This window comes from Rhagoletis pomonella, unplaced genomic scaffold (assembly GCF_013731165.1).
Source record: "Rhagoletis pomonella isolate Grant_MI unplaced genomic scaffold, Rhpom_1.0 Rhpom_scaffold_00014, whole genome shotgun sequence".
Taxonomy (NCBI): domain Eukaryota; kingdom Metazoa; phylum Arthropoda; class Insecta; order Diptera; family Tephritidae; genus Rhagoletis; species Rhagoletis pomonella.
The window spans coordinates 4,688,113-4,697,303 of NW_023458568.1; the positions used below are offsets into that span (position 1 = coordinate 4,688,113).

General features: G+C 34.5%; 1 protein-coding gene across 1 annotated transcript in view; it reads right to left on the reverse strand.

Moving 5' to 3' along the window:
* Nucleotides 1-9,191, reverse strand: part of LOC118749182 — a 473,359-nt gene that overhangs the window by 453,650 nt on the left and 10,518 nt on the right. The window lies entirely within an intron of this gene.

The following is a 9,191-nucleotide window of genomic DNA, read 5'->3' on the forward strand; positions in this document are numbered from 1 at the left end:
CGTTTTCGATGCTAAACACAAAATATCACATAAATTGTAATAAATTTGAGTATGAATAAATTTAAGGTTTTTCATTCATTTATTTATATAATTCTATATGAAGTTAGAAAACTTGAAACGCAATGAATATTCATAAAATACAAAATTCAAAACGCTGGGTGTTTTGAACTTGAAATAGAATACACAATTCAACTGTACTCTCTTTGGCTTGAAATTAGAATCGACTCATGCAGAGGTCTAGTACCTACGTATATAGAATTAATGCGTTGGAGAGAGATAAATATACAAGTTCAACGCGCTAATTTAGGTATCCTTGTATGTATATACCTGTTACTCGTCTGGCATATACTCCAGCAACGAAAATAATGACAATTATAATTTATGTAGATCCCTGGATAAAAGATTGTCACAAGTTACTTTCGGTAACTCACGATTGAAGTTTGGAATGCAATTTCTCAGAAACACGACTACAGATTTTCTCCAAGTGTCGGAGAATGCTATGTACTAGTTCATGAAATTCTTAAATTATCTTATTTTTTTTTAGTTTAGTGTCAACCATTTATGAGTTTAATAAAATTTTGTCGTATACGACATTTGTCAAAAAATTTGCAGTCAGTTTTAGTGATATACGCCAAAATGTGATAACAATTTTTATAAATTAACCATACTTTTTATTAATCAGCCTAATCGTGAGTTTCGCCCGAACAAAATTTCGCCAACAATTTTTTCATCCACCTGTAGTGAACACACACAAACGAAAAGTGACCCGGTTCTAGAAAATGAAACTCCTGATAAAGCTGAATATGTCGGAAACTAAAGAAGAACAGATAACTCTATTTGAAAGATCTTGATTAGTTTAGTACGACAGCAATACTAACGCAATTTGTACCAAATAACCGAAAAAATGTTAGTCAATTAGTCGGAAACTAAAGAAGATATCCAAAAACCACAAATTGTCAAAATGACGCTTCCGGCAATTTTCCATCCAGGCGACTATATTTGAATAGGTTTGTAAAATTACCAATAGTCAGTACTAATTTGTACTGGAACCTCCAAACTTTTACTGGAAAAGTGTATGATAACCCAAAAAATTTGCAAGAGAGCACTGAATCGAGAGCGTAACAACACGAGAGAGCTGCAAATTCTTGCTAGTGAAATTTTTACTAGCAGAAATTAGCTAGCAGAAGAAGAAGAAGAATAAATGTCAAAAGAATATATAGAAAGTGGTGTTACTAGCTCAGTTGATTTTGTGTATGTGTTTCGCCGCACGGCTTCTGATATCAAATTGAAAAATTTTGTTTGAATTTCTACTCACACTTACAGGTTTTGACAGTTTATGCCGCCAAAGCAAAAACAAAATACGTGTAAATTTTTGGATTTGTACTCCTGCTATCACCTTATATTGATTCGCCTTGGCACAAACAAAAGTAAAATGAGTGGAAATCATAATATTAATGATGTACTGGACAGTGTAAGTGCTTGTGTGTAAAGCAGAGTTTAAAACTAATTTATAAATAGTAAAATGTTTACAGCAGATTGTCAAAGCAGTGCAACAACTGTTCTCTTGCAAGCTCAGTATATCCAGTAAACAAACTTAGCTATTTTTTTATCGCCAAGTTTGGTCCCCATAAAGGACTAGTATTGCAAGCAACGCTTTTACGGCAATTAGGGTGTTGTGCAGCTATTTAATGTGGTGAAAATTATTTAAGCACTGGGGAGATTTATTCACATGGAATTGGAGATTGGGCTAATAGATTTATTTTAAATAAATTGTGAATCTGCAAAAATATCTTTTCAGCAGATGAATATACTTTTTAACCTTTCTCCCGAAAATTTACATACAGGCTCGAAAATATGTGAGTAACATTCAAATATCGTCGCTTGGATGGAAAATTTCCGGAAGCGTCATTTTGACAATTTGTGGTTTTTGGATATCTTCTTTAGTTTCCGAGTAATTGACTAAAATGTTTTCGGTTATTTGGTACAAATTGCGTTAGTATTGCTGTCGTACTAAACTAATCAAAATCTTTCAAATAGAGTTATCTGTTCTTCTTTAGTTTCCGACATATTCAGCTTTATCATGAGTTTCATTTTCTAGAACCGGGTCACTTTTTACTTTTCGTTTGCGTGTGTTCACTACAGGTGGATGAAAAAATTGTTGGCGAAATTTTGTTCGGGCGAAACTCACGATTAGGCTGATTAGTAAAAAGTATGGTTAATTTATAAAAATTGTCATCACATTTTGGCGCATATCACTAAAAAAATTTTTTGACAAATGTCGTATACGACAAAATTTTATTAAACTCATAAATGGTTGACACTAAACTAAAAAATAAGATAATTTAAGAATTTCATGAACTAGTACATAGCATTCTCCGACACTTTGGAGAAAATCTGTAGTCGTGTTTCTGAGAAATTGCATTCCAAACTTCAATCGTGAGTTACCGAAAGTAACTTGTGACAATCTTTTATCCAGGGATCTACATAAATTATAATTGTCATTATTTTCGCAGTTGGAGTATATGCCAGACGAGTAACAGGTATACACATACAAGGATACCTAAATTAGCGCGTTGAACTTGTATATTTATCTCTCTCCAACGCATTATAATTCTATATACGTCAGTACCAACGCCCGACAAAGTTATGTCTGTATTTAATAATGGCCCTATGACAAAATATTCATGAAATGTATTCGTAGATTTTTATTTACTTTCATTTCATATATTAGTATTGAGATGAATGATTTTTACTAAATACCAGGAATAAATATTTAATAAAAAACTATTTCATTTAAGCTTAACCAACTTTTAGTGGCTAGGAGCTAATTTTGGAACGCTTCATGAAATATTTTCATAGACAGTAAATGCAACCCTGGGTGCATCATTATCGAGCTGAAAAACCAAACAAATAAAAAAATTCCATCTGAACCAATATTCCCAAAAATTATAAAGCAAAACAAAAGCCATTTTTCCAATTTATGCACTGTTATTTTTATTATTGCAATACAATTTCGCAGCTCTTCAAACATTTTCCACATTATGCTTTTAGGGCTAGTAGTTTCCGACCCCATTTGCTCGTTTTTTTTTTCAGTTCTGAATTTAGGCTAGGCTTCATGGGAACTTACTGTGGGTGCAAACAGACCACATTTTGTAAATATGTACATATGTATACACTTGAACGGAATTGTGATATTTAATTTTATTTTATAATGAAAAATGAATTTAATGTGCAATTTTTTAAGTTTACTAAATGTAAGACAACTTTTAATTTTCTTTATATATTGCATGCTTTAGTTCTAATTCTGTTTATGTTAAGTTGTAAAGGTGAAAATAGGTCTCCTGGGCAACCGAGCACATTAAAAAAAAATCGGTAACGCGCGTAAAAGCATACCTCACAAGTGGTGTGGAAAATGCAAGAACAAATATAAATGGAATAATTTTCGAAATTATGAAATGGTTATTGGTATTTCCCATCTCAAAGGAAATGATTAATTTGAACGTTATTTAAGCTGCCTTTATGTAAGCGTTTTGGCTAGTCGATGTCTTAAGTAAATTTTCCAGTCGACAGAAATCGACACGTGAAAAGGCCACTTCAGGAATTTTTTAATTTTCTTTTTTTTTTGTTTTTTGCTTGGGCGTCTTTTGAAGATGTGCCAAATTATATTGTCGCCTTAAATACAAAACAACAATTTCTTTAAGCCATCTTGTGCAGCAATTTGTTGATCTTATCCTCACGGCTACCGAAATCACCAACCTCAACGTAGTGATTAGCCTTCTTGCGCCAGCCTCGGGTTGTGTTGAGCTTGAATAGCAACAGGAAGTTGGGGGCTTTCTTGAAGTGAAGTGAATCAACGCACTGAATTTCGTGCGCTTCGCGAAATTTGCGTTCGATCACAAAGCAGAGATTGGGACACGCTTGACCATTCCACGTTTGTACATCAATTCACGAACTGATTTAAGATTTGGATAACCCCATATAGGGTTCGGCATACGTAGCATATTAATGGTTGCCTTGCTCAATTTGTTGAACACACCGTTTTAATGTGGCGAAGACAGAACTGTAAAACTACGCACTTTTTGTGCAACTTTGTTGATACCGCGGATGCGGATCACAAAAGCTAACTTGGATTTTTCAGGCCCGTCGAATTGGCCGCATTTCTTTGCCACACAGCGCTCCTCCATCTCACGGCGTCCATCACCGAGTTTTCTTGTTTGATATTTCTCAGCATGCACCAAGTTTTCACATTTACGGAGTGCAATCACAGCAGAGCTGCTCTTGCTGAACTGCAGCTTCGGCTCGGGGACAGGAGGCAGCTTCCTGGAAGGTTGTCTGCCCTTTGCTTGAGGTTTCTTACCGGCCGTGATGGCAGTCCTCTTAACTTGTTACTTAGCACGTTGAAAAGGCGAAAAAAAGTTCGCCAAATGTTTGGAGCACATCGTAAATGAGCCACTCGATTTATAACATTTCTATAAACAATTTAATTAAATACTTTTTATACATAGATATGCTGCAACCATGCACTTACTTTCCCAAATTCCATCCTGCTTATCGGCATAATTTTCCAAATATGCCTGCTACTTCATTACTAATTACTCAATTTTCCAACTGCGCCTTCTTTGTTGGCTCGACATATCCTAAAAAGACATAAATTTACATTAAACAATTGAAATCGCAAAAATTAGCAAATAAAATACTCGCTTTGTTTTGTTTTGTTGTCAAATTTCTGAGAAATGTGAATTCACCACGATGCGATACAGAAAGAACAAGGACCAGGGATGTAATTTTAAGTAATCCTATTATTCAGTGGCAAGGCGCAGAGCGTTCGGGGCAGCAATATTAATTTGTATCAAATATAACATTAAACGGTGGTTCTAATACATTTTTTGATATTATTAACCAGAGTACATACATTATATGGTATTTCTTTTTCAAATATTTCTTAAGTTTCTTTCATGAGTGCTGAAAAGCAACCATGCGTGTAAGAAATTGTGTGCTACCTAAAATTTCACCTCTGGAAACTTTATCCCCATAAAGGACTTCACCACAGTTTTTTTACTGGATATACTGAGGTAGTACCCGTAAGTAAAGTGGCAGTGCAGCCTGCGACAGTATTTGTGTCCATGAGGCCGTCAACATGACGTACAGTTTTAGAGCCACTAGAACTAGCAATCCCGCCAGAATCAACTTTGCGAGCGGGAGAGATGACGTTAACACTCTGAGCCGATGTGCGCTCAGACAAGACGCAAGTGTACGAAGCACTACCACCAAACTCAGCAGCCAGCAAACCCACATTAACAGCATTTAAATTGCTTGCATTCGAATTGTTGGTGGAATGCAAAGATAAAATAAGATTTTTTAATGCATCAAGTTGAGTAGAAAGATCTTTGAATTTAGCATCAAAAGCGTTAGATATTAACTCAATACTACGCTTTTGGGTCACCATAACCTCGTCGAGAACTTTGCAAAGTTTCTCCGGCATGACAACACAGTCTTCACAGAGGTAAATTAAATGCCGGTTAGTTTTAACCAAGTTCATATCGTATTCAGATATGCCTTTACAACACCCACGATGGAATGTTTTCCTGCAAAAACCATTACACGGCACCAGATTCGCGTCAGATCTCGAAAACGCTTTATTACATTTGCCACAGCAGTTGGCCATTACAAAAGAATAAATAAAATATCGGAGCAAAAAGAAAACACGTCTGCACACAACGAGAGCTGAACTTTTATATATATATAAAATATAATATAATATAAGGAAAGAAAATTCGCCTGCGGCGCTTTTTTAATAAAAATCTATACTTCGATATATAATGAAAATTTGTAATTAAAAATCGAGCGATATCCTATCGATACTTCGATATATAATGAGAATTTTTAACTGTTTAGTTATTTCCACAATTAATTATCCCACGTACCAGTCCGTGTACTCCGTGTAAACATATTCACTATTTATTCCCTTCAGATTGAGTGGCAATACCGCACATCAGCAGGTGAATTTTGCGTTGAGCACACCAAAATTGTTTACATCTAGTTATATATATAAAAATGTTGTGTTCGTATGTCACGGTCGTCAAAACTCGAGAACGGCTGACACGATTGCAAAAATTTTTTTTGTATTGTTCGGTATAATACCAAAACCAATGATATCGCAAAAAATTGGAGGGTTGCCACCTGTTTGAAAATTTTTAAACCCAATTATATTGATAAAATAAATGAATTATTACAATATGGGTATCAAATTAAAGAGGTTTAAGAAAGATAACTGTTGGAAATATTTTTGATGAGGGTTGCCACCTATTTGAAAATTTGAACTCAGTCAAATTGATAAAATAAATGAAATGTTGCAATGTGGGTACAAAATTAAGTAGGGTTAAGAAAGATAACTGCTGGAAATGCCTTTGAGGAGGGTTGTCACCTATTTGAAAATTTTAACTCAGTTAAATTGATAAAGCAAATAAAATATTGCCATGTGGGTGTAAACTAAAGAGTTTTAAGCAGGGACGTAAACCGGTTTTGAACCGAACCGGTTTCGAACCGGAAAACCGCTCTTTTCTATTAATTAACTGAACCATTAACCGAACCGAAATTTTCCACAAATGTTTGATCCGAACCGAAAACCGAACCACTTTCTATAAAGATTGCAAGTTTCGTTTCAACCAATTTTCAATAGATAAATGTACCGACTTTTTTTATTTTTGGTAAACATGGTAATACCCATCATGTTTGTTTACCATGTGACAATATCAAATGTAAATGCAACCCATCTTATTTGACAGACACTTGACCCTTAACCTTGCAAGAACGATAGAATACAAGATTGCGCCGTCCTGGGCGTTGACATTTGTGTACCACAAGTAAACAAAGAATAGAGCGAAAAGAAGAAGGAGTTGAAACTGCCAAAGCAGTTGACTTTACAGCGAAAAACGTGTTTTAATTTTGGTAAATGTGAAAATATTGCATTTTTCACATAATCTATTAGAGAACAGTGAACATTTTAGTGCACTCCATTGCTTTGCAATTGAGGCTGCTTCAGCAAACGTTTTAGTGCACTCCATTGCTTTGCAATTGAGGCTGCTGCAGAAAATTGAAGCAGCATCTCTGCGGGATTGGTTAGTTGACTTGCTAATGGAGGCTGCGTGGAGCAGAAACAAAATCATTGTGAGGAAATGCTGTTAATATAATAATAGAGAAACATTTCGGGAACGACTTTGCCGTACCCTATGTACACAAAATGCAGCGATTCGTCCCAGCGCTACACTTGCATCTACGCTTCTTGCATTTTGACGACTGTCGCAATTTAACACACAGCACTTCATTGTATTGGTTTTTACGCGTCTTCAACTCAAAAATCACTCACAAATTGCAAATTAACACGATTTAAACTGATTATTCACTTATAATTCAAATTTCTCTTTCGCTGATTTGTAACAAAAGTTTATTTACAAGTTACCACAAATGTCAAAATCGGCGAAACCAAAGTAGCGGTACCACTGACGGCGCCACCTTTGTTCGCTGCACTGTGTTAACCTTGCGTGTTGTTGCACTTGACACTTAAACTTGCGCGTAATTTTTTTGTTTTTCGAACCGTTGAACCGAACCGAAACCCCGGTTCAAAGACCGAAAAACCGCTTTGACGAACCAATCCAAAAGTGCAAAAACGGTTCGAACCGCTGAACCGAACCAAACAAATCTTTCATCCGGTTCACGTCCCTGGTTTTAAGAAGGCTTACAGCCGAAAATATGTTTTGAAGAGGGTTGCCACCTGTTTGAAAATTTAACTAAATTTAATTGATAAAATAAATGACATATTACAATATAAGTATCAAATTAAAGGAGTTTAAGAAAGGTGATTGTCGGAAATATTTTGGAGGGCTGAAAATTTTAACTCAATTAAATTGATAAAATAAATGAAATATTGCCATGTGGGTATAAAACTAAAGAGTTTTAAGAAGGCTTACAGCCGAAACTATGAGAAACTTTGAGGAGGGTTACCACCTGTTTGAAGATCTAACTAAGTTTAATTTATAAAATAAATCACATTACAATATAGGTATCAAATTAAAGAGGCTTAAGAAAGATGACTGTAGGAAATAGTTTTGAGGAGGGCTGCCACCTATTTTTATTTTAGCTCAGTTAAATTGATAAAATAAATGAAATAATGCACTGTGGGTATTAAACTTTAGATTTTTAAGAAGGATTACAGCCGAAAATAAGTTTGAGGAAGGTTGCCACCTGTTGGAAAATTTGACTCAATATAAATGATCAAATAAATGGCTTATTACAATAAAGGTATCAAATTAAAGAAGTTTAAAAAACAGACTGTAGGAAATATTTTTGAGGAGGGCTGCCACCTATTTGAAAATTTTAGCTCAGTTAAATTGATAAAATAATTGAAAAATTGCAATGTGGGTAATAAACTTTATATTTTTAAGAAGGCTTGCAGTCGAAAATATGTAGGAAGAGGGTTGCCCCCTGTTTGAAAATTTAACTCAATTTAATTGATAAAATAAATGACTTATTACAATAAAGGTATCAACCTAAAGACGTTTAAAAAACATGACTGTTGGAAAATTTTTTAAGGAGGGTTGCCACCTATTTGAAAATTTGAACTCAGTTAAGTTGATTAAACAAATGAAATATTGCAATATAGGTATCAAACTAAAGAGCTTTAAGAAGACTTACGGCCGAAAATATGTTTGAAGAGGTTTGCCACCTGTTTGAAAATAAAACTCCATTAAATTGATAAAATAAATGAAATGTTGCAATATGAGTACCAAACGAAAGGTATTTAAGGAATCTTGATTTGGAAATACTCGCAATAGAATTATGCAATATATAAAAGTAAACTGAAAATATTTGAATTAAATTAAATATTACATAACTGGTTCGAAACGGAAAGCTTTTGGGAAAACTTTACAAGAGAAATTTTTTGTTAATGTTTTCACTTATCCAAATCCGGATAGTTAAAATGAAGAGACAGTTTACAACATCTTATCAAACGAAGTGATCATATTATCAACAAAGATTTGGTATACAAATTACGCACAGAAAAAAACTACATTCTAACTTAGAACGAACAAAAGATGTGTATAAGAATTTGTCCACTTGTCTTGCGCCGGAGGCTGTCATCCTTTGTCGATAAGCCACTTGTGCAGGCGTTCGTTGTGAGATTTTAATTATTC